The following is an 8,380-nucleotide window of genomic DNA, read 5'->3' as shown; positions in this document are numbered from 1 at the left end:
ACTTGAAAAAAAGGCTCGAATATTCCGTGACGCATCGAAATTAATTTTTTTGAGCTCCCGAGAACAAATTTCATATTATTTTGGCAAAACTCCCAAAAATGGGCTTCTGAGAGGGAGGTTCAAAAATCAAAAATAGGCCCAAATATCATACTGCACATCAAAATAATGTTTTAGAGTCGCCTGAGTACAAATTTGATATTATTTTGACAAGACCCCCAAAAATGGTCTTCGGAGGGGGGGGGGGTGAGGTTCAATGAAAAATAGCCATACTGTTCGTCTATTCTACGAATTCGTCAACTTTCGAAACACAAAATGAAATGAAACAAAACAACACAAAACGAAACTCGTTTCAACTTTTCAACGGCAAAGAAATCAATACAAACTTAATTCTACAACACGTTGACCAATCTGGAGTAAAAAACACTGCCGGCCGCTCGACAGTGAAAAACCATGATTGGTCATTACAAAATTACACGAATAATAATAACAATTGTAATTGATACAAATTTTCAAAAAAAAAAAAAAAAATAAAAAAATACACAAACAGAAATGATACAACATCAACATGATATACATAAAAAGTAAATGGGCGGGGGGTCCTAATCTCAATTTCTCGACAAATTTCATCGAAAACCAGCTCGAATGATCGACAATTTTGTTCGTCAACTCGTCTTAGTTTGACGCAAATAAAGTAATCTTAAGTACATAAGTAATTAAATAACGACTCACCTGAATCGACTCGTGTAAACTAACTTATAATACGTAACATAGTAACGACTCACCTGTACCTGACTCCTTACACAGTACCAAAAAATCGAACCCCAGTCATCTCCCATCCGACCAACGATGACTAAAACACATTCCTAGAAAGTTCGATGCTAATCATTTTAATAGTTCAATTTTCGATTATTTCTCTACCCATACGATGACGGAAAGACCTTACACCCTTGACTAGATTCTAACAAAGCATAAAAATCCAGATCGACATCCGCTCTTCTCGCACTCTCAACAGTCCAGACAATCGAACCCTTTGTCGGGCCCAACTCTCCGGAACAGTATCTCAATTCCCTACACTCACCCGCAGCTTCAATACACGCACTTTCACGCACCACAAATCGCCCGACGACGACGCCTTGGAGAACTCGTATACGACTCGTTCGCTCCAAAAATCACACGGCGAGTGTGTTTTTGAAGGAAAAAGTCGCACACACGAGGTACCACAAAGAACGCCACCGACGATCAAATAAAGACCTTTCGACCTGCGATTCGAACAATGTTAGATATCTAGTTAAACGTGTAAAATCTACCATCCCTCATTACCCTTCGTTTAATGCGACCCTACCATGCCGCCTTGGTATCCCGGATGCCGGGGACGATCGCAGTAGGCATCGCAAAACCCTCCGGGTCTCTTCCGATGTTGTGAGGTCTCCAGGTTGACCAGATACCAACATCGGCGCGTCACTTACAACAAAATTTTGAAAATAGCCAAATACAAACCGCCCAAAATTTTTTCAATTTTGATCAAAAATATTGTAGTACATATCCAATTTTCAAAAAAAAAAAAAAAAAAAAACAGCATGATTTGATTAAAGTCTTGAAAAACTACAGCCAAAAATAATCGTCCGAAATGAATATTGTTGTTGCATTCCTATCCTATAAAATAACATCCCAACTAATATTCACCCTATCATTAAGACAGACAGTTGAAAAAAAAATACTTTTCTATATCCCATTATCCCTAAACTCTACTCAGAAAAAAAACTAGACTAGAGAAAAGCATCACCTAACTCATCAAACCTTCATAAGATTGCCCTTGGATATTCATCCATCAATTGGAAAAAAAAGGAGCTCATCGTGAATAAAACGTCAAAATATCCGCTCGAATAATCCATAAAATCGATAAGTAGCGGTACAAGTATAGGAAAGTACTACATAATCAAATCAGCGAACGTTCAAGCAAGTTCTCAACATAGAAGAACTATTCAATCATCAGGGATTAATCTACAGCTTTTCCAATAAAATCATTTCAATCCAAATAGCAGGTGAGCCAGGTGAGGGCATAATCACATTTACAAATATTCGCATGCGTAAAATACAGTTCTTCAAACTGGAATAATCGTAGCAGCTAAAATTATCACGCTCAAGTGCTGCGTTCAAAAATATAGCTCACGTCAGTGAGAGCAACGATGACCATTGACCAATCAAAAAATTCGCACGTGATGAAAATTGCACGTCAGAATATCGTTCAGCGAACTGGTAAGTCTCTTCAATAATTATTCCGCGCTGTATCGCGTCCATCGTAGGTAGGTATATGTAAAGCTCATAAGCCAACGCGCCACATGCTCCGATGAAGGGAGAGGGGGAGGGCGACAAGTTCAATTTACAAACATTGTACGTACATACGGAAAAGTGCTTCTCGAAGCTCGCTAGAATTCCGCGGTTCCGCCGAATAAAATCGCCACACGCTGCGCTGGTTATTCCGTTAAAAGCTGATCACGTAAAATTGAAACTGGACAGGCAGGAGGGAGGCGAGAAATATCAGTTAGGTGTCGCACGTTCGAAGCTGGAGAATATTCTGGAGCTGATGATATCACACGTACGTAGACAGAATCTGCATCTGAATTCCATTTTTAGATCTAAAACAAAACAAAAAAAATCAACACAAGTTGATTAGAATTTTGAATAACTAAAACCATTACTTAATGGAACAATATTTTAATATTTCATCCAAAAAAAAGAGTTTAAAATCGTTTAACTTCTATTTATCTAGATATAGGTAGCTTCGCCAGCTAATACAACAATAAAATCCTGCAATGCATTAGTGGGACGCGTAAAGAGTGAAATGAGTCCATAGTCTTGTATTCAGCGATCTTGAAGACATACTTTTCGATAAAATTACACGATTTTTGTGATTTTTCAAAATTTTATCCCATTTAGAGGGGCATAAGGGGGGGTTTGAGGAATCGTAAGCAGAAACAAAGTTCATATTCGAGTTCAGCGAGTCCGAAAACATGCCATTCGATATATCACACGACTATTCATAATTTTTCAAAATTTTGGGCCCCTTTTAGGGACACAGTCGACACAGAGGTACATTGAGCGGTTGGTGCCAAAAAACAAGTTCACATTCGTACTCAGCGACCTCAAAAACATACCATTCGATATATCACTCAATTTTTCGAAATCCCCCCCCCTCCCTCCCTCTCCTATTCTTAGGGCACAGAGGGATAGAGGGACATTGAGCCGATTGAGGGGTTGAACCTAAAAAATAAGTTCATAATCGTATTCAGCGAGCCGAAATCATACCATTCGATACATCACACGACTTTTCACAATTTTTCAAAATTTTGACACATTTTTGGGGCACAGAGATGCTTCGAGGGGTTGAACCCAAAAAATAAGTTCATATTCGTATTCAGCGAGTCTGAAAACATACTATTCGATATATCACACGACTTTTCATGATTTTTCAAAATTTTGGACCCCTTTTAGGGACCACAGTCGACACAGAGGTACATTGAGCGGTTGGTGCCAAAAAACAAGTTCATATTCGTACTCAGCGACCTCAAAAACATACCATTCGATATATCACTCAATTTTTCGAAATCCCCCCCCCCTCCTATTCTTAGGGCACAGAGGGATAGAGGGACATTGAGCCGATTGAGGGGTTGAACCTAAAAAATAAGTTCATAATCGTATTCAGCGAGCCGAAATCATACCATTCGATATATCACACGACTTTTCACAATTTTTCAAAATTTTGACACATTTTTGGGGCACAGAGATGCTTTGAGGGGTTGAACCCAAAAAATAAGTTCATATTCGTATTCAGCGAGTCTGAAAACATACTATTCGATATATCACACGACTTTTCATGATTTTTCAAAATTTTGGACCCCTTTTAGGGACAAAGAGGTACATTGAGTGACCCTCTTTTTGGGTCCCACAGGGGCATTGAGGGGTAGGAGCAAAAAAATAAGTTCATATTCGTACTCAGCGACCACGAAAACATACCATTCGATATATCACACGACTTTTCACAACTTTTCAAAATTTTGACCCCCCCTCCCTCTTTTTGGGACAGAGTGGCTTTGAGGGGTTGGACTTGGAAAATAAGTTTACATTTGTATTCAGCGAGCCCAAAAACATACCACCTCGATATATCACACGACTTTTTCACGATTTTTCAACATTTTGACCCTCTTTTTGGGTCACAGAGGGGCATTGAGGGGTTGCACCCAGAAAATAAGTTCATATTCGTAATCAGCGACCACGAAAACATACCATTCGATATATCACTCGACTTTTCAAAATTTTGACCCCCGCCCCCTTTTTGGGCCACAGATGGGCTTTTTAGAAGAGTTGCGCCCAAAAAATAAGTTCATATTCGTACTCAGCGACTTTGAAAACATACCGTTAAATAAATCACTCGACTTTTCACGATTTTTCAAAATTTTTGTCCCCTTTTTGGGACACGGGTCGCATGACACTTCTTCAAAAAACTCCAAAAATCACACCTAATCTTGTCTCCTAGAATTCTGCAAAAAATGCTCAAAAGTCTTCAAGTCGAAGCAATATCGAACTCCTCGCGAAATATTTTCAAAATTCACTAAAAAATGGTGAAAACCCATTCAAAAATCCTCAAAATCAGACAAAAATTCGTCAAAAATAATCGAGAAACATTTCGGTCGAAATATTTGAATTATTTCTCGCGCCAAATTAACCCATTTACAGATAGAGGTCACATGACACTTCTTCAGAAAAATAAATACGAGTAAAACAAAATCATGCCCAATCTTGAGCTCGCAATTCTTCAAAAATGTTCAAAAAGGTTACTTTCGTTGCGATATCGAATTTTTCGATAAATTTTAACCCATTTATTGGACGGCTACTGTAACTCGAGCGGTCCGCCTACTAGCACCTGGAGTAGGCAACTCATATGACATCGTTCCCAAATCTTCACTATTCAGCCATCTACGTATGATTCGATTTCCAAACGAGAATGTGTCCGCACAATACATAGGTCATATTACAATGACATTTTTTCGATAATCTCAAAACTGTGACTCAATTCAAGGAGCAACATTCTTCAAAAATTCTCAAAAAGTGTTTTCTATAAAATATTCGAATTACACGCGAAATTTTAACTCATTTATGCGTATAGGTTACAGGAAACTTTTTCAAAAATCTCAAAAATCATGATCCAAATTTGGGATTGGTAAGTATTTTTCAAAAAACGTTTTCGCGAAATTTTGACCATCTAAATTGATCATCTTATTATGATGGCAAAAAATTACATCAGAAGAATCATTTTGGAAAGGAAAACTTATTCAAATCAAAGGTACGCAATAGGCAGGGAGGGGGAGCGCTTGTAATCCAAAAGACATCAAAAACTGGCAAAAATTAATCCAAGTAAAAAGCACAAAAATTGAAAAAAAAATGTTTAAATTAGACAAAAACTCGCGAGAATTCACGATAAAATAAAATTGTGAATAAAACTTCACAAAAATTTAGGCACAAAAGCAACCATAACAATAAAAATAAGAAAGCCCAAAAAAAAAAAAATTCGAAAAAAAAAGTCTTAAAACAGCAAAAAAAAATAAAATAGAAAGATTCTGTAAAAAGGGGAATTTTTCAGCAGAAAAAATTAAAATTGGGAGAAAATTTCATGAAAACCACGAAAATTCAAGAAATAGATTTCGCCGAAATCAAGAGCAAAAATAGAGGCAGAAAAACGACTCAATAAAATTCAACACAAAATCATGGAAACGATGAAAATTGGGTGCTCGAGAATAAAACTCAAAAAACGAAATTCAAAATGAAAAAAAGCCTCCAAAAATAAGAGAAATTCTGCTAAAATTTAAAAAGTTGAAAAAAATTACGAAGATTCCAGAATAAAAATTTGATTACCTACATAATAATTAGAAAACCTCCTACGAAAAAATTAAAGAGCTTAAAACGCGCAAAAATATAAGAAAAAGCATAGTAAAAATTGAAAAAAATTCACGATAAAAATATCGAAAAATTGGGAAATAGAATCTGTGAGAATTCACGAAAAAATTAATTCGAAATAAAACCATCGATTCTTGAAGACCAAAAAAAAAAAAAAAAAAAAAATCAAAAATGAGTAAGAAGGTGATTCACATAGAAATTCAAGCTGAAAAAATTACCAAAATCTGGGGGCAAAATTTTAAGAGAAAATTTGATAAAAATCACGAAAATTCAAGAAATAAGTTTTGCCGAAATCAAGAGCAAAAAGCCGAAAAACTACTCAATAAAATTCAACATAAAATCATGGAAATTATGAAAATCGAAAATTCAGAACAGAGAACTTACAAAAATTAAAAGTACATATAAATTCGGGAAAAACTTCAAGTTTCAATCAATATCAATTGAATATTGAAATAACTCACCAGCAATTGGGAAACTGATTCCATCTTCGACAACTACGTTGTAAAATCCTTTGACGAGCATCTTTTACAAATCTATTCATTTTTTCATTTCCTTTGCAATTATTGCCAGCATTTTTTTCTTGTCACATGTTCTGTAAACACAAACACCAGATAAGTTTTTCATCTTCGAATAAAATGAAAGATCACAGATGGAAACATACAAAAATAGGTATACGAGTACAATGAAAAACACCTCGTCTTCAAGTTGCTATCAATTGAATAACTTATTGAAATATGTAACTTACCAGAGAAAACTGCTTCCATCTTCGACAATTACTTTGTGAAATCCTTCGACGAGCATCATTCACGTACGTTCATTTTTTTGTTGCATTCAATTAGAAGACCACATTCTCTCCATCTTGGCAAAGTAAGTCCGTCCTACTTTACCCCTTCACGCATCATCATGAATAAGAATACCCCACCCAAAGGACTGAGAATGGGTTGAGGGAAGAGGATTTCTCAAGGAACCCGCGCCAGTATCGATACCGGGTACGTCCAGGAGAACCTGCGCTACGTCTTCCCTCGAGCGTAGCGATCTTTACGCGCGGTCCAAAAACCTAAAGTGCAGCTTTTTGCAGTACCGCCAACCCGATTAATGGCATTGCGAAGCGGTAAAGTTGGCTTATCCAGACTGTTGCTGCTGAGGGAGTGGGATCTCATGGGACACGCGGAGGCTACGCCATAACGTCCAAGACATGAGCCGGTTGCGCAACTCCTCCACCCGAAAGTTGCGATCTTTTCGCGAAAATCAAGAGAATGTGCAGAAAAAAAATGTAATTTTGCATTACCAGTACTCCACAGGCCCGCCGGCGACAATTCCCTTGGGCCACCGAGACGATCTGGTAAAGTTGGACATAAGTTATGCACAGGGACAACTTTGATAAAAAAAAAAATAAAAAAAAAAATTGGAAAAAATGAAATTTACATAGAAAACTCATAGCACGCCATACTTGCCTTATATTGAAACCAACCTGTAAAAATTGTTTACACCTTTTATAGAGACGGGAGAAGAATGTGAGAAAATATGAAGCCAAAAATAATGATTGAATTGAAAAAAAAATAATAATAAATAAATAAAAAATAAAAAAGCAAGACAAAATTTAGAAATTTTCAACAGAAAAAACACTTAAATTTCAACCCCAACTAACACAGACCATATAGCAGACTTTCTCTCCGACCGTACCCAAGCTGACCGGATAGGAGAATGGCCAGGTGGAATACCTTTAGTGATCTCGTCACGGCTCGGATACGCAACGAAATCAGCATCCACCAGCACGGAAGCACAATTCGTGTCAGGAAGTCCATCTGAGTAAGTCGCCACGTTGACCAATCATCCGGCTCATATCCGTCATCCACAATCATGCGGAGGCACTTCAATTAGTGGCCATCATCGACGGACAATGACAACCGCTAATTCGCCTATAACTGCCAAGACAATACCCGATCCAATCCAATCCTAGCAGAAATTCCAAAAATCGCGTCGAATTCATCTTCGGAGGGAGGGGAAATATCTCGCGTACCCTAAGCAACAGAAGATGAGAAAGATTATTACATTTAAAAATCATAAATATAACTAACTTAACTTATATGTACAGTAAGTAATACCAAGTAAAAATTTCCCCAAAATAAACATTTCCCTGTGTTCTGCCGTATAGCTTCTCCAATCAGTCCCCAATTCCCCATTCTTAAACTTGAAAAAAAGTGCCACGAAATACACTAAACTGGCATGTTGATTAAAAACAATTGAAAAGGACAAAAAGTTGGAAAAAAGCTCGGGAATTTGACCGAAAAAGATGAAAACACAAAAAATAAAATTTTCACAACACTGATTTTTTTCATCAGCGAACATCTTTTTAAAATATTGTTTCAAATGAATTAATTAAAACCGCACGAATATTGAAGATTCCACTTTCAAAACGCGACAAACG

At 36.9% G+C, this 8,380-nt stretch overlaps 1 long non-coding RNA gene across 1 annotated transcript; it reads right to left on the bottom strand.

Moving 5' to 3' along the window:
- Window positions 1-330: 330 nt before the first annotated feature.
- Window positions 331-7,989, bottom strand: LOC135843424 (uncharacterized). The gene is made up of 3 exons (XR_010558316.1): window positions 6,698-7,989; window positions 6,414-6,544; window positions 331-2,636 (listed from the first exon to the last, which is right to left on the bottom strand). It is a non-coding gene; the product is annotated as an uncharacterized LOC135843424 (long non-coding RNA).
- Between the last annotated feature and the right edge of the window lie 391 nt (window positions 7,990-8,380).

The sequence above is a fragment of the Planococcus citri genome, chromosome 4 (genome assembly GCF_950023065.1).
Source record: "Planococcus citri chromosome 4, ihPlaCitr1.1, whole genome shotgun sequence".
In the NCBI taxonomy this organism is placed as follows: Eukaryota; Metazoa; Arthropoda; class Insecta; order Hemiptera; family Pseudococcidae; genus Planococcus; species Planococcus citri.
This window is presented reverse-complemented; position numbering and strand designations above follow the sequence as displayed.